Source organism: Podarcis liolepis, assembly GCF_965112155.1.
Source record: "Podarcis liolepis genome assembly, chromosome: 9".
NCBI lineage: Eukaryota > Metazoa > Chordata > Lepidosauria > Squamata > Lacertidae > Podarcis > Podarcis liolepis.
In genome coordinates, this window is record NC_139564.1 from 3,316,273 (window position 1) to 3,334,452 (window position 18,180).

Genomic DNA, 18,180 nt, shown 5'->3' on the forward strand with positions numbered 1-18,180 from the left:
AGGTAAGCTCCCCCCTGCATAATCAATCACAAGACAGTGCACACACATCATTTGAATGGCAATGCCCATGAACTTGAGGGAGGCGGCCCCCTAAAATATTTTATTGGGGACTCTACCTCTAGGAGTTGGCTCCTATGCACTGTGGCCATCAACTGAGTTAAGTGGTTGTGGTTGCTTCAATCTGTCCTGTATACCCAGCCAATGAGAAGTGATATTTTAATCTTTACTGTTGGGGAATGAACTGAACGGGAAGACTCGGAAGTGTCCACTCAGTCTGTTCGGCTCCTCTCAGAAGAGGAGGGAGAGTGGGAAGGTTCGCCACCTTGTCTCCAGCAGTTTCAAGAGGAGAAGAAGGCAGAACTGAATTATAGCTTCCCCGTCCGCCTGCTGCATCACACTCTTGACTCATGTTAAGCTTGTGGTCTCCTTAGACCCCTAGATCCTAGTAGCCATTTTATTTGTTTTCTTATTATTAAATTTCTATAACACGCTTCACTCAAAGCTCACTGTGTGATAGCTTGCATTTTTGAGGTACAGAACATTTCTTACCTATTGATTCAAGTTCTGGTATTTTCTCTGTCTAACACAAGCTAGAAGTTGGTGCCTTCTCTAGCTGGTGCAACCTGGAAAATTTTGCTGACAAGTAAGTTTCCATTCTGCTGAGAGCAGGTGCTGTTTTGGCTTAAGCTGGTTTAAGCAAGAATGAACTGGTCCTGTAATCTTTCTCCCAAGGTCATGTTGCCTTTTAGTAACAGGCCAGAGGGAGCCTGGTTTAATTCTCTCTTTTTCTTTCTTGGTTCTTCCTCTGCTTTGTTTCTGTGTGTTTTTTCTCATTTGAGTGGTGATTTGTATGTGGTATATTTAACTTAATTCAGCATACAATGGACACTGGAGAATGCAAGGCCTTTCTTCCTCCCAGAGTCGTGGACCAAGCGGGAGCAGGATTTAGCCCTCCTGGGAAAATCTGTGTTCTGCAGAGAAAGTGAGGATTACGCAAAGGCACCACTAACCACTGTAAAGCCCAAAAGGATTGCGCCTTGTAGCATCCCCAAGCAGCCTCTCTGCCGCCTGGATCGCTCCTTAAAGGAGTGGAGAAGATCGGTGACATTGAGGTGAGGATGCTAAGGAGGCATTTTCTGTCTCTGCGGAACGAAGCCTCAAGCTCCCCTGGGATTCAGTGACAGGGTGTCAATCAAAAAGAAACCTGAATCGAAATCTCAATACAGGTCTGTAATTTAATTTGGATGATTTGGAGGGCAGCAGGGTGAAAATAAGGAGGTCAACCCCGACTGTGGCACAATTTAAAAGTGAATGACTTTCTGGAAAAAATGTGTTGTTTTTTCAAGTTGACCTTCCTGCAGCAGGATTTATAATTTGAAATATTACAATTGCCCCCCCCCCTATTTGCTATATGAACTACAGGGGGTGGGGTTAGAAATACTCCCTCCAGCTTGGCTCCATACGTCTATTTCCCCTCTTTTGGGACTCTCTGATCGGCTGGGGAAGAGTTTTCAGACTGTTACATTGTTTTTGTTTCTTTCTCTTCTATAATTTTCCACAAACTAAGGCAACATTTTAAATTACTCTGCTGCATTTTGTAACAAAAGAGAGTGTCATGTTATTATTATTATTTTACTGAGCCTACAAACTATCTGAAGAGAGGGGTGTTGTGTGAGGAGAACCTGAGCTTACAGGGTTAAACAGCTCAGTGTGTGCGTCTTGCCTTCTGAGGGGGTGGAGAGATCCTGCATCACACATCTGGGATCTGCTTTCTTTGTTCTGTTATTCTGGTTTCGTTTTTGTCCCGAGCAGACATGTCTTTCTTTCTGCCCAATACTGGATGATTTATGTTGATGTAATAAATGCTTCTAGCTTAGAGAAGCTGCCTGGACTCTTAATTTATGCACACTAACGGCACGCACAGAGGACAGAAGGCTAAAAGGCTTTATATGCTGTGTTTTGCTCTGCCAAGCTCAGAGGTCCGGGAAAGCAGTGTGCGCAACGGAAGCCTGCTGTAAAGGCAAGGAATCATGCTGTAAAGGCAAGGAAGCTTTCCACATCTGTGCTGTGTCTGTGTGCTCTGAGATCCTGCCTGCTGCTGTGCTGAGAGCAGAGGCAGTTTGAGCTCTCTGGTGAAAGGAGAAGCTGGATGAAGCTTCTGCGAAGCTGTGTGCTTGGAGCACACAGAGAGAGCTGGCAAGGAAGAAGCTGGAGGTCTCTCCTCGGAAGACAGCTGGCACGCATGAGTACTGAGCCCCGGGGGAGGAGATGGCAGAGCTCCAGGAGACGTTTAACATCCCATTTGAAAGGCTCAACGGGCAGAACTGGGAGTGCTGGTCCAGAAGAGCAAGGGATTGGTTTTTGGTCACAGGGCTCTGGCATTGCATGCAAGCCCCATCAATCCAGGCTGCTGCCGAAGCTGCTGCAGCAGACGTGGAGGCTGCTCTGAGAAGAGAGCAGAGGGTGCTGTGTATGCTGAGAGCAAGCATGGACGCTTTGCTGTTGCTCCACCTTGAGGGTCTGAAGACAGCTCAGGCTGCTTGGCAGGCACTGGAGAGGGTTTGTGTAACCACAGCGGGAGCTGAGGGATGTGAGAGAGTTGAGGGCCAAGTGGGAGCTGAAGGCCATGTTCCTGAAATCACAGCTAGGAGCTGCTGCTTTGTCTCTGGGAGGCCATGTGATGAAGAGGCTCGTAGACAGAGAGCTGGGGTTCAAGCTACAGGCCAAGGCTGTCCTGCACCCAAGGGTGGGGGTGCAGGGAATACAGGAAGGAGTGGTGGGGAGAGCTTTTGTTTCAATATGCTGCTACAGATGCGGGTCCCCCTACCATCTCGTGAGAGACTGTCCTATGGAGGCAACGGAAGGAGGCAAGGTCATCTCCCATAGCAACCAGATAAGAAGCAGTACAGTTGCGTCTGCGAAACGTGGTAAGCAGAAACAAAGAGGGACTTTGGGAACTTTTGCCTGAAGCCTTAGAAAAGCTAGGTTTCAGGAAGAGTCTTGCTGACAGCTGCCTGTACCTTAAAGGGTCAAGAGTCACATGAAATTAGCATGGAAGACGAAGAGCAGACTCCATTTGAGGATCTCTCCCTCATTACAGTCGATCAGGTATATGAAGACGAGCAGCAAAGTCAGTCCTCAGGGAATGTGCAGGCGACCTTGGAACGGACAGCTCACGGAAGAACCCCGACCAAACCTAAGAGGAGGCGTGTAGTGGTGATAGGGGATTCCCTACTGAGGGGAACAGAAGCAGTGATCGGTGGGCCTGACAAGATGTCTCGGGAAGTGTGCTGTCTCCCCGGGGCTAAGATCCAAGATGTAACTGAACGACTGCAAGGAATCATAAAACCCACTGACAAATACCCCTTCCTCTTGGTTCATGTGGGAACCAATGACACTGCAAGCAATAGCCTCCAGAAGATCAAAAGAGACTACGAGGCTCTTGGCAGGAAATTGAAGCAACTAAATGCACAAATTGTCATCTCATCTGTCCTCCCAGTTGAACGACGTGGCCCAGGGAGAGAGGGGAAAATAGTGGAAGTGAACAGCTGGCTTCGCAAATGGTGTAAACAGGAACGGTTTGGATTCTTAGATCACGGACTGCAGTTTCTTGAAGATGGACTTCTGGCAAGCGATGGGCTGCACCTCACAACGGTTGGGAGGAATGTTTTTGCCAAAAATCTCAGAAACCTCATCAGGAGGGCTTTAAACTGACTAATGTGGGGGAGGGAGACAGTGCTCCTGAAGGTAGGAGTCTATCAATTGATGAAGATGATCATCCAAATGTCATAGACCAAATGGAGCAAACAGCACGCAGACCTAGTGGTGGGAGGGAAAAAATCCTTAAATAAGAGACACGGGGGAATGATTAATGGACTTCAATGTCTGTACACTAATGCGCAAAGCATGGGAAATAAACAAGATGAGCTTGAGCTTTTGGTACAGCAAACTAAATATGACATAATAGGCATCACTGAAACCTGGTGGGATAAGTCCCACGATTGGAATGTAATAATGGGGGGATACAATCTATTTCAGAGAAACAGACCAGACAAGAAAGGAGGAGGAGTGGCGTTATATGTCAGGGATGTGTATACCTGTGAAGAGATCCAAGATTTAGAACCTCAAAGCCAAAGTGAGAGCATTTGGGTCAAAATTAAGGGAGAGAAGAATAACAGAGACCTCATTGTGGGAGTGTACTATAGATCCCCAAGCCAAACGGAGGACATAGATGATGCCTTCCTGGAACAGATGGCCAAGCATGCAAAAGGAAGGGAGATAGTAGTAATGGGGGACTTCAATTACCGGGATATTTGTTGGATGTCAAACTCAGCCAAGAGCATAAGGTCAAACAGATTCCTCACTGGCCTTGCAGACAACTTCATTGTCCAGAAAGTGGGAGAAGCAACAAGAGGAACCGCCATTTTAGATCTGGTCCTAACCAATGTTGATGACCTGGTTAGTGGGGTAGAAGTGGAAGGATCATTAGGCGCGAGTGATCATGCTCTTCTGAAGTTTACTATACAGCGGAAAGGAGCAGCCAAGCATACTAGGACTCAATTTCTTGACTTTAAGAAAGCCGACTTCATAAAACTTAGGGAAGTGCTGGGTGAGATCCCATGGACAGTAATACTAAAAGGAAAGGGAGTTCATGATGGCTGGGAGTTTGTTAAGAGGGAGATAGTAAAAGCACAACGTCAGGCAATACTAATGAGACGGAAACATGGAAGGTGCCTAAAGAAGCCAGGGTGGCTATCTAAAGAACTTTTAACTGAGTTAAGATTAAAAAAGGATGCGTACAAAAAATGGAAAAGGGGGGAAACCACCAAAGAGGAATTCAAACAAATAGCCAGCACGTGTAGACACAAAGTCGGAAAAGCTAAAGCACAGAATGAACTCAGGCTTGCTAGAGAGGTTAAAAGCAACAAAAAAGCCTTTTATGGGTATGTTCGTAGCAAAAGGAAGAACAAAGAAACAGTGGGGTCACTCAGAGGAGAAGATGGTGAAATGCAAACAGGGGACACAGAAAGGGCTGAACTCCTCAATGCCTTGATGAACTGCATCCAAGAGTATTAAAAGAACTGGCAGATGTGATCTCAGAACCACTGGCAGTCATCTTTGAGAATTCCTGGAGAACAGGCGAAGTCCCGGCAGACTGGAGGAGGGCAAATGTTGTCCCTATTTTCAAAAAGGGGAAAAGAGAGGACCCAAATAATTACCGCCCAGTCAGTCTGACATCAATACCAGGGAAGATTCTGGAGCAGATCATTAAGCAAACAGTCTGTGAGCACCTAGAAAGGAATGCTGTTATCACCAATAGTCAGCATGGATTTCTGAAAAATAAGTCATGTCAGACTAACTTGATCTCGTTTTTTGACAGCATTACAAGCCTGGTAGATGAAGGGAATGCAGTGGGTGTAGCCTACCTTGATTTCAGCAAGGCATTTGACAAGGTGCCCCATGATATTCTTATAAAGAAGCTGGTAAAATGCGGTCTTGACTATGCTACCACTCAGTGGATTTGTAACTGGCTGACTGACCAAACCCAAAGGGTGCTCATCAATGGTTCCTCTTCATCCTGGAGAAGAGTGACTAGTGGGGTGCCACAGGGTTCTGTCTTGGGCCCGGTCTTATTCAACATCTTTATCAACGACTTGGATGATGGACTCAAGGGCATCCTGATCAAATTTGCAGATGACACCAAACTGGGAGGGGTGGCTAACACCCCAGAGGACAGGATCACACTTCAAAACGACCTTGACAGATTAGAGAACTGGGCAAAAACAAACAAGATGAATTTTAACAGGGAGAAATGTAAAGTATTGCACTTGGGCAAAAAAAATGAGAGGCACAAATACAAGATGGGTGACACCTGGCTTGAGAGCAGTACATGTGAAAAGGATCTAGGAGTCTTGGTTGACCACAAACTTGACATGAGCCAACAGTGTGACGCAGCAGCTAAAAAAGCCAATGCAATTCTGGGCTGCATCAATAGGAGTATAGCATCTAGATCAAGGGAAGTAATAGTGCCACTGTATTCTGCTCTGGTCAGACCTCACCTGGAGTACTATGTCCAGTTCTGGGCACCACAATTCAAGAAGGACACTGACAAACTGGAACGTGTCCAGAGGAGGGCAACCAAAATGGTCAAAGGCCTGGAAACGATGCCTTATGAGGACCGGCTAAGGGAGCTGGGCATGTTTAGCCTGGAGAAGAGGAGGTTAAGGGGTGATATGATAGCCATGTTCAAATATATAAAAGGATGTCATATAGAGGAGGGAGAAAGGTTGTTTTCTGCTGCTCCAGAGCAGTGGACACCGAGCAATGGATCCAAACTACAAGAAAGAAGATTCCACCTAAACATTAGGAAGAACTTCCTGACAGTAAGAGCTGTTTGACAGTGGAATTTGCTGCCAAGGAGTGTGGTGGAGTCTCCTACTTTGGAGGTCTTTAAGCAGAGGCTTGACAACCATATGTCAGGAGTGCTCTGATGGTGTTTCCTGCTTGGCAGGGGGTTGGACTCGATGGCCCTTGTGGTCTCTTCCAACTCTAGGATTCTATGATTCTATTCTATGATTCTATGATAACCAAATTCCTAAATATTTTACCTTTTTCACCACCTCTATCTCTGTTCGTTGTTGCATTATTTCTATCATACTTTGCTACATATTTTTTGCAATTATTTTAGTTCTGAACCCTGCCACATTTCCAAATTGTTCAATTTCCTCCAATACTTCTTTTACACTTTCTGTTGGTTCTTCAATCATTATTACCAGATCATCAGCAAAGGCTTTAACTTTATATTCATTCTGGCCAACTGTTACCCCTTTTATTAATTCATTTTGTCTAATCACATTTAGAAAGACCTCCAGGACCATTATAAATAACAATGGTGAGAGCGGACATCCCTGTCTAGTTCCTTTAGATATTTTTATGTCTTCCGTAGTCACATTATTTACAATCAATTTAGCTCTCTGCTCTGTATATATTGCCTTTATTCCAATATAAAACTCTTTCCCTACCTCCATATGCTCCAGATTCTTCAACATAAAGTCCCATGTTATATTATCAAAGGCCTTTTCTGCATCCACAAACATTAATATAGCTTGTTTCTCATTCCTGGCAGTCAGATATTCCAAAATGTTAATTATATTCCTTATATTGTCCTTCATCTGTCTGCCTGGAAGGAAACCTGCTTGGTCTTTATGAGTAATTTCTAATAATATCCTTTTCAATCTTCTCGCTAAAATCCCAGCAAATATTTTATAATCTGTACTCAGCAATGAAATAGGCTTATAGTTTTTGACCTGTGTTAAATCCGAGTCCTGTTTGGGGATAAATGTGATATATGCTTCTTTCCACATTTCCGGAACATTTCTTTCTTTCAGAATATTATTTATAACTTCTTTCAATGGGATCGTCAAAACATCTCTCAGTTCTTTATAGTAACTTGATGTAAATCCGTCTGGTCCCGGGGCCTTTCCCCTCTTCAATTCCTTTATAGTCTCTTTTATCTCCTCGCATTCTATAGGGACATTCAGTTGGTCTTTTTTCTCTGCCGGGATCTTCTGCACCTTTTTTTCTTTTAAAAATCTCTCTATTTTCCTCATGTTCTTCCTTTCTCTGTTATTATATAGTTGTCTGTAAAAGTCCAAGAATCCTTTTCTAATTCCTTTTGGATTCTCTATCTCTTCGCCATTCATGGTAATTTTACTAATCGTATTCTGTTCCTTTCTCTTTTTGATTTGCCAGGCAAGCCATTTACCTGATTTTTTTAGCGAATTCAAAATTTTTTCTGTCTTAACTTTTTGATATTCCATTCCACTTCTCTGTTTATTATCATTGCAATTTGAGATTGCAAAGTTTTAATTTCTTGTTTTATTTTCAAATTATTTGGTTTTTTAATTAATTTTTGTTCATTGTCCATTATCTGCTTTAAAATTTCTTTCCCCCCTTTTTCTCTATTTTTATTCCTCAATGAATTCTGCTGAATAAAGAAACCTCTCATCACTGCCTTGCTTGCGTCCCATACTGCACTCACCTTTGTACCTTTATTGATGTTATCAACAAAATATTCAGTTAATTTCTTTTGTGCTTTTTCCGCAATTCTTTGGTCGTCTAGAAGATAATCATTAATTTTCCATCTAAAAGTTCTTTCCTCAAAGCCTTTTAGTTCCAATTTTATTGGATTATGATCGGAAATTACTTTAGGTTGAATTTCAATTTGTAGAATTCTTGGCGTCAATTCATTTGAAGCCCATATTTGATCTTTTCTTGACATTGACTGATTTGGTTCGGGAAAGAAAGTGAATTGTTTCTCCAATGGGTGTCTAAGTCTCCAAATATCAATCACATTACACTTCTTAATCATTGAAAAGAAAGTTTTAGGTAATTTTCCTTCTTTACTCGTTCCATCTCTTAGTCTGTCCATTTCCAATGAAACCACACAATTCATATCTCCCATTATTATGATGTTCTGATCCATATACTCTAATAGTTTTTCTTCCAAAGTTTTGTAAAAATCAGTCTTGTTTCCATTAGGTGCATAGATCCTGACAATTATCAAATTTTCCCCTTGCCATCTGATCCGGACTGCTATGATCCTCCCTTCTTCATCTTTGAAGATTTGTTGAGATTCGATTTTGCTTTTAATATATAAAACTACCCCTCTTTTTTTCTCTTTATCCGAAGATACAAATTCATTTCCTAATCTTTTGTTAGTCAAGATTTTTCTATGTTTTCTTGCCACCAGTGTCTCTTGTAAACATATAACGTCCAATTTTTTCTTTTTTAGAAATTGTTCAATTTTATTCCGTTTTTTTCTTCTCATTCCATTTATATTCCAATTCCATAATTTTAACGCCATGGTAATTCCGCTTAAATAAGTTTGGTTTACTTTTCTATAACCTTTCTACTTCTTCTCCTCCTCCTCCTCCTCCTTCTTCATCTGTTTTCCTTCCATTCTCTTCTTCTTCTTCCCCCGATTCCAACTCTCCTCTGGCTCCTGCTCCTCCTTCTGCTCCTTTAACTTCTTCCTTCTCTACTTTCAATTCCTTGTACCTTCTCAGAAATTTTCCTGCTTCTTCTGGGCTCGTCAGTCTGTGCTTTTTACTTTTGTAAAAAAACGAAATTCCCTCTGGAAATTCCCATTTAAAATCAATGTTATTTTTCTTTAGAATCTGCACCAGTGGCTTGTATGGGTCCCTTCGTTTCAGCAATCTTATTGGTATCTCTTTAAAGATAATTATGTAGTTTCCATCTATATTCAATCTTTTCTCTCTGTTCTGCAATATCAGATTTCTCATTTCTCTATCCTTGAAAGTTATTAAGCAGTCACCTGGAAATTTTCTTGCTTTGGTTGTTCTAACTCTCATTCTGAATGCACTTTGTACTGTTTTTGACACCTCTTCTATTGGTAACTCCAGCCACTGTGCTAATTCTGTTATCAATCTTTCTTTGATATTTTCCGTCTGAATCTCCGGCACGGCTCTCAGCCTCAGATTAACTTCCCTCTGTCTCAGTTCATTCATGGCGATCGCATCTTTAATTTCTTCCTGTGATTTATTTAGTTCTGACATCTCCACCCTGATCCTCTCTTCCTCTCGCTTCACTTCCTTCATTTCCAATTTTGTCTTCTTCATCCCCTCCTCTAAAGATAGTGTTCTCTTAGATACCTCTTTTATTTGCCCTTTAAGTTCATTAACTGTCTCATCAATTTTTTTGTCCATTTTCCCAATCTTATTATCAACTTGTTCTAATTTAGTTTCTAAATTCTTCTCACTTTGCTTAATTTCAGCAAACATTTTCAAAATTTCTGCTTTGAAATCTGCTTCTTGTTTAGAAACCCTCCTATCTGTTGTGGACCCCCCATATTAACCCCCAGGTATTTTACTTTCTTAACCAATGTTAAACCTGTCTCCTTCTGAAACCTCTCTTTCTCAAAATAAAAAAATTCCTTCCAGTAGCACCTTAAAGACCAACTAAGTTAGTTGGTCTTTAAGGTGCTACGGGAAGGAATTTTTTTATTTTGACTATGGCAGACCAACACGGCTACCTATCTGTAACTCTCTTTCTCAATCAGTGTTAAATTTTTCTCAAGCACCTTAGTTTTTAACTTGTTCAACTTGAATCCTGCCACATGACCAAATTCCTGAATCAATTCTAATACTCTTTTCGTACTAGATTCTGGCTCCTGTAACGTCAATACTAAGTCATCTGCAAAAGCTTTCAATTTGTACTGTTTGGATTCGACCTGTATACCTATCAAACGGTCCCTTCTGATCATGTTTAGCAGAACCTCCATGACCGAAATAAAAAACAATGGGGAAATTGGACAGCCTTGTCGTGTCCCTTTTTCTATCTTAAATTCCTCTGTTACCACATTGTTAACTATTAGTTTAGCCTTTTGTTCTGAATAAATTGCACTTATACCATTTTCAAACCCTTGACCAACCCCCATCCCCTGAAGATTTTTCTTCATGAAACTCCAAGAAATATTGTCAAAGGCTTTCCCCGCATCTACAAAAATTAAAACAGCTTTAGTGTTAATATTCACTTGCAACTTCTCTAAAATATTAATTATATTTCTCGTGTTGTCAGACAAGTGTCTGCCCGGGAGAAAGCCAGCTTGGCCCTTATGTATCTCCTCTACTAAAACTTTTTTCAGTCTTTTAGCCAAAATGTCTGCAAAAATTTTGTAATCCACATTAAGCAAGGATATGGGGCGGTAATTCTTGAGTTGCGTCTTTTCAGACTCATTTTTCGGTATTAGTGTAATATAAGCTTCTTTCCACGACTCTGGCGCTTTTTCCCCCTCCAAAATTTCATTACAAACCTCCTTTAGTGGTTGTATTATCCAGTCCTTCAAGGATCTATAATATTTTGAGGTTAAACCATCCGGCCCTGGAGATTTACCCAACTGCATGTTCAAAATGGCACCTTCCACCTCCTGTTCTGTTATTTTGTAGTTCAAGATTAACTTATTTTCTTGAGAGATTTTTTAAAGTCCATTTATTTTTTAAAATTGGTCTAAATCAAACTCTTTCTGTGGCCCTTGTGAATATAACTGTTTAAAATACCTCTGGAAGCATTTTCTAATTTCCACTGGATTCTGGATGTTCTTTCCTTCCACTTCCAAGTTGGTGATGGTGTTGAGTTTTTGTCTTTTTTTCATTTGCTAAGCTAACAGTTTTCCACATTTATCGGCCGATTCAAATGACCTTTGTCTCATCTGTTTAATTTTCCATTCTATTTCCTGATTCATCATCTTCATATATTGAACTTGGTATAATTTTATTTCTCTCAGAATCTCTTGTGACTTTGGTTTCGCTCTCAGTTTCTTCTCAGCCTCTTTTATTTTTTCCAAAATTTTATATTTTTTCTCAGTTTGAGTTCTCTTCTTTATTGCATTCTGTTGAATAAGAAACCCCCTCATAACTGCTTTACTTGCGTCCCAGATTACTCTTTTTTCAATGGTAGTGTTCATATTTATCTCAAAATAGTCTCTCAAGGTTTTTTGGGCCTTCTTGGTAACTTCTTGATCTCTAAACAAGGTGTCATTCATCCTCCATCTGAAGGAACCGGCAGGTGTTAGTTTCATCTCCATTTTCACAGCGTTATGGTCGGGGCAGGTTTTAGGGCAAATTTCCACTTTTCGAGTCTTAGGTGCCAGTCCTCTAGTTATCCAGATTTGGTCAATTCTTGTCCATGTCAATTTGGCTTCAGAGAAGAAAGTCCCCTCTCTACCCAAGGGGTTCTTTATTCTCCATATGTCAATCAAGTCCATATTGTCAGTCATCTCAAAAAAGGTTTTTGGTAGTCTGCCATCTTTAGTAACTACCTGTCTCTGCGACTTGTCCATATTTGTAGATACCACTCCATTCATATCTCCCATCATGATAATGTTGTAATCCATATAGTCTAACAATGTCTCACGCAACCTCTTAAAAAATTCAGATTTCCCCTCATTTGGTGCATATACTCCTACTATCAAAAAATTTTCTCCTTGCGTTTGGATTTCAATTGCCACATATCTTCCTTGGTCATCTTTGAAGATAAATTTCAGTGATAGGCTTTCTTTGGCATAAATTACTACTCCTCTCTTTTTAACCTTGTCCGATGAAATAAATTCTTCACCCAATCTTTTATTAATCAATACTTTCCTATGAAGCCTTACCACATGTGTTTCCTGCAAACAAATCAAGTCCAATTGTTCCTTTTTCAATAAATGAAAGACTTTTTTCCTTTTCTCCGGGGAATTAAATCCATGAATATTCCAACTTAACAGTTGCAGGGACATGATGTATTTATTTTACTTTCCTCCAACTGCACCAAGTAGTTGTTCTTGTTCTGTCGGTGGTATCGCCTTCTCTAACTTGTCCAATCCCAAAGGTAGTGGTACTATGTCTTGTATTCCTGGTTTTAAGGCTCTTACTTAGCTCTTCTTCGGCTTCTTTTTGCAGGTCTTCTCGGTGTTCTTTCAGAAATTTTTCTTTATCTTCCACTGATCTTATTTTGAACTTTTTCCCTTTAAAGGTAAAAGATAGGCCTTGGGGGAATTCCCACCTAAAGATGGTTCTGTTTCCTCTTAGCAGGGCCACTAGGCCTCCGTAGTTAGACCTAAGATCCGAAAAATGTTTAGGGATGTCCTTAAATATCTCCACTCTTCGCCAATGGAGGCAAAAGCCGTGAAAAAGCTCAATATGGAGGCCAAATGGCCAAAATATTGGGAAATTTTGGAACAGGAAGGAGATAAACTGAAACTACAGAGTTTTGAGAAATTGAAAGATAAAGTGCGAGACTGGCTCCACTATTATCAAATAATGGAGGTTTACAAACAGGACAGGAAAATTGGCTTCCAGGTGGAAAAATCAAAATTAGAAACAGAACTGCTAGAACCTAATGCTAACAATTTGTCAAGAATGTATAACTTGCTGTTGAAATGGAATACACAAGATGAAACAGTAAAATCAGCTATGATTAGGTGGGCACAGGACATAGGTCATAACATTATGTTTGCGGACTGGGAACAGTTGTGGACCACCGGTATAAAATTTACGGCATGTAATGCCTTAAAGGAAAATATTATGAAAATGATCTATAGGTGGTACATGACCCCAGTCAAGCTAGCAAAAATCTACCATTTGCCTGATAATAAGTGTTGGAAATGTAAAGAAACTGAAGGTACTTTTTACCACCTTTGGTGGACGTGCCCGAAGATTAAGGCTTTCTGGGAAATGATATATAATGAAATGAAAAAGGTACTTAAATGTACTTTCCCTAAGAAACCAGAGGCCTTTCTCTTGGGCATTGTCGGCCTATTGGTGTCAAAGAAAGACAGAATTATTTTTATGTACGCTACAACAGCAGCAAGAATACTTATTGCAAAGTATTGGAAGACACAATACTTCCCACTCTGGAAGAATGGCAGATGAAGGTGATGGACTACATGGGATTGGCTGAAATGACCGGCAGAATCCGTGACCAGGGGAGAGAGACGGCGGATGAAGATTGGAAGAAATTTAAAAGTTATCTTAAGAAACATTGTAAAATTAATGAATGCTAAAATGTTGAAGTTTTAGACAAAAGGGGATTACAGCTGTAAAAGGTTAAGTAAAAGAAAAGAATAAGGGAAAATTCGATAAAACCAAGGGGTAGGATTTGCTGAAACAAATTTGGGAATTGGGATTCAGAAAGGGGAGGTATGGGGAAGTCGGTGAAGTAAGGTTTAAGAAAAAAGGATTTGAAATTATACATGTTTGTTTATGTGTTTGTTTGTTTTGTATTGTGTTATGTTTGTGTTTATAAAAATTGTGAAAAACCAATAACAAATTATATATAAAAAAATTTAAATATCTCCACTCTTGCTTCACCTATTTCCAATGTCTTCTGAAAGTGCAGACTCAATATTCTGTCTCTCTCCTCTCTTGATCGGAGGGTAATCAAACAGTCTCTCACCCTGTTCTTTCTCCCCCCTCTTCCAAGTCTGAAAGCACTTACTATCTTGAAATCCAACTTGTCTGAGTCTAAATTCCAAAAGTCTGCAAATTCTTGCTTAAGAAAGTCAATCAAACTGTCCTTCTCAAGTTCAGGTACAGCCCTAATCCTTAATTTTGTTTGTTTTTCTTTCAATTCAATCATAGACAGCAAAGACTTGTGGTCCTCAAGCTGCCTGCAAATCGGTGGTATCTTTTCCTCTACAGTCAATGCTTTTTCCTTGGCTTCTTCAGCTGTTTTTCGGTTCAAAGTAGATTCCTGCAGCAGTTTCTCAATAGATTCTGTATTTGAGTTCACCTTCTGCCCCGAGTTATTGATGCGTGACGTGTTTTGATCAATTTTAGTTGTCGCTTCAGCAGCCTGTTTGCTTAATTTTTCCAAAGACTCAAAAATTTTGTCTAGTGCTGAAGCTAGGCCCCCTTCAGAAGCCATTCCTTTAGGTGTCACCTGGGCTGGATCTTCCCCTGATGGGGCAGGAAGGCCAGTTGCTGACGGCCTACGCTGTTGCAGTCTAATTTTACCCGATCTTGTTGTTTTTTCCTGAGTCAAGTCTGCCATAACACTTTATCAACAGATCAAGTCAATCCCACGGTTGCTTGTTTTGTAATGGAAAATTCCCCTTAGCCTGTTTAGGATGGAAAATTCCCTGGCCAGTTGCAACAATTTCAAAGTTCCTCTAGGGGGACACAGTAGCAGTCCAAACTTGTAGCAATAAAATAACTTTTCCAACTTTCAAAGATCCCCCCTTTAGCCAAAACAGCAACAGTTTCAAGTCCGGAGAGACCCTTCAAAACAAGTATCTCTCTTGCAGAGTTAGCTGTCAAATAGTTGCATTATCCTTTAACAGTGCGATTCACAATGCGGCATCCATTATCCCTTGACAGTCCGTTCCCAGGCGTTAAGTGGTGGTCTTTATCCCCTTTCTCTCTTCTTCTTCTTTTTTTTTTTTGCGGGCAAAGATGCTTCCCCTTCTCCCTCCCCTCTCCCGCAACTTAGGGAGGGAGTTCTCTTTAATTGATGTTGAAATTTAAGTCTTTATTCAAACAATTTTCAGGGTCTTAGCTTAGACAGTCTTTGCTTTGATCTATTTACAGAAAGCGAAAGATGGACTTCCTGTTTACGCCTTCCTGCTTCAGTGCCAAATTTGTCCTTTTTTTCTTTAAATATCCCAGTCTTTGAGTTTAACCTACTCACGGGTAGTTGTTTATTAGCCGAATTGTCACAGGAAAAATGTCGGCGCTCTCCGGCAACAGCTGCGCAGCTTCACTCCACAGAAGAAGCAGTTGGCTCTCAGTATGACCGCCAAAAATGTGAATTTATTTAAGGGTAACTGTGAAGGATGTTGGATTGAAGAGAAGGGGGATTGGGAAATATGGACAAATCTGAAGTTGCTATTGTTGGGCCAAGTTGTTGTGGTGGGGATGAGGGTTGCTGTGATGCCGGGGATGTTGCTTTTGTTTCAAATAGTGCAAGTTTTGGATGGGATGGATTGTATCAGGAGGTGGCAGAGGGATGTCTTTGGAGTTGTTTGGCAGGGCAGGAAGCCTCGAGTAAAACTTAAGATATTGACGGATGCTAAAGAAGGAGATGGACCTGCCCTGCCAGACCCCTAAACTTTGATGTGAACCTTCAGCTTTTTGCTGGCGGAGAGAGTGGTTGTCTCCTGGAAGCACAGAAGTGTTGGATAATGGCAGATGAAGTTGATGGACTAGATAGAATTGGCAGAAAAGACTGGCAAGATCCGAGACCAGGGAGAAGAGTCAGTGGAAGAAGACTGGGAAAAGTTTAAAGATTATTTATAGAAATACTGTAAAATTAATGAATGTTAGAAGAACGTTGGAATGAAGTTATATGGCTTCAGTAGAAATGTTATAAGGAATTAAGAATAAATAGATTAATAGAGTATTAAAGGATAATAAGGTTAAAATGTGTTAAGATAATTATAGGATAGAAAACAGGGGAAGATGGATAGGAATTAAGTATAAATAGATTAATTGAGCATTAAAGGTAAAAATATGGTTAGAATGTGTTAAGACAATTATAGGATAGAAAACAGAGGAAGATGGAAAGGAATTGCTGAAACAATTAACAGAAGTGGAATACAAAAAGGGAGGTGTGAGGAGGTCAAGGAAATGAGGGAAAGAAAGATAAGATGTTGAAATTGAAATTTTAAATGGTTTTTGTTTTGTTTTGTTTTGTCTTGTTTGTTTCTTTTATTATGTTTTTTATTATTACTATGTATTGTATTGTATTGTATGTTTTTTTTCTTTTTTGGCTTTTTGTAGTGTTGTGTTTAATTTGTTGGAAATTTAATAAATATTATTTTAAAAAAGAAAACAAGAAAACTGGGCTTAGGTCCAAGTTCTGGATTGGGGTGAGTTAGTGGTTAAAACGGTGGTTTATCTATTTATTTGGGAAAGACTTGAGAAGGACTTAACAAGATGGCCAAGTCTTTGAAGGAGCTGGGTGAAATGATTCAGCATTCAGAAGCAAATGTCCGCGCTGATATGCAAGACTTGAAAGGAGAGATGAGAAGAATGACTGCTACAGTAGAAAAAGTTACAAAAATATCAGAACATGCAAAAGAGGTGGCTGATGCAAACAAAAAGAAGACAAAAAGAATTTCACAAATGAACGACAGACAGCACAAAGGAATTTAAAATTCTCTGGTATTTCTGAAGACATTGGGAATAAGGACCTGGAAAAGGAGATGTTAGAATGGCTCAAAGAACAAGGAATTGAAATTGAGCAGAATGAAATTGAGAGAGTGCACTGGTTGTTCACATCACGAGGAGGCTCTGGATTTCCCAGGGATGTAATTATGGCATTCACAAGAGAGAAGTTAAGAGATCAAATTTATAAATCACTCCAGCAGAAAGCAGACCTGCAGTTTAAACAGCAAAAGGTCATAGTGAGACTTTTCTCAGGAAACGCTTCAAGACAGGAAACGTATGCAGCAGTTTGCACAAGCTCTCTACAATCATAAAATCCTCTTTACCTAGGCCTACCCTGCTACAATGCTGGTTTTTAAAGACGACAGGAAATATTCAGCTAAGAACCCTGGTGAAGCATTTAGGAGTTGGAATACAAGGACAGACTGAGCAAGAACTCTCAAGTTCGGAAGAATTACAGGTAGACCAACAGGGACAGTCGAGTGAAGAATCTCAAGAAGCTCCAGTGCAGAAACAAGAGAATAAAAGAAGACGGAAGTCGAGAGAGGAAGGAAACAGCAAGAAATAATATACCGTATTTTTTGCTCTATAAGACTCATTTTTTCCCTCCAAAAAATAAGGGGAAATGTGTGTGCGTCTTATGGAGCGAATGCAGGCTGCGCAGCTATCCCAGAAGCCAGAACAGCAAGAGGGATCACTCCTTTCGCTGCGCAGCAATCCCTCTTGCTGTTCTGGCTTCTGGGATTCAGAATTTTTTTTTCTTGTTTTCCTCCTCCAAAAACTAGGTGCGTCTTATGGTCTGGTGCGTCTTATAGAGCGAAAAATGCGGTATACTAGAGACATCTAAAATAGGCTTTTGTAAATATATATATGTTGCTTTATTCTGATATAAACTTTCCAAGAGCGAAGGGAGTGTGGGTCTCCAAGATACCATGAGACAGGGATCATGGAGATCCCTAACTGAGTCTCAGGGGGGAAGGGGGAGGGGGGTTGAATGGGCCAGAATTAAAAATATAATATATGTACACAGAGGGATTCATTAAAATAAACAGTAGTCGGGATAATGGATAGATCTTTAAAGGTTTTATCTTTAAATGTTAACGGGCTGGCCTCAAACACCAAACACAACAGGGCACTGACACTGGCAGAGTAAATGAAAGTGGATATACTATGCCTTCAGGAGACACATAGAGCCAAAGCAAACAATAGACCTTTGTTATGCTCTCAGCAATGGGGCCTAATAACAGAATCAAAAGTGACGAGCAAGGCTAGAGGGGTCACTATACTATGTAATGCAAATCTTAATGTCAGGGAACTGCCATCAGTACTGGAGGGAGAGCGCAAAAGCCAGAGGGATTCCAGAGAGCGTCCAGGGATCGGGAGAAGCAGCCCATCTTCTGGGGAAGAGAATCAGCGTAGCACCAGTGGAGAAGGGGGGCAGGTGGGGGAAGTGGCGAGGCGGTCCCATGACTCCTTGCCTGGGATCAGCGGGGAGAGTAGGGGTCCTCTGTTG

General features: G+C 40.8%; 1 protein-coding gene across 7 annotated transcripts in view; it reads right to left on the bottom strand.

The window, feature by feature from the left end:
• LOC310685893 (CD209 antigen-like protein 2) overlaps positions 1-18,180 on the bottom strand; it is a gene marked incomplete at its 3' end in the record, with an annotated part of 285,718 nt that overhangs the window by 170,247 nt on the left and 97,291 nt on the right. The gene's annotated exons all lie outside the window — the stretch shown is intronic.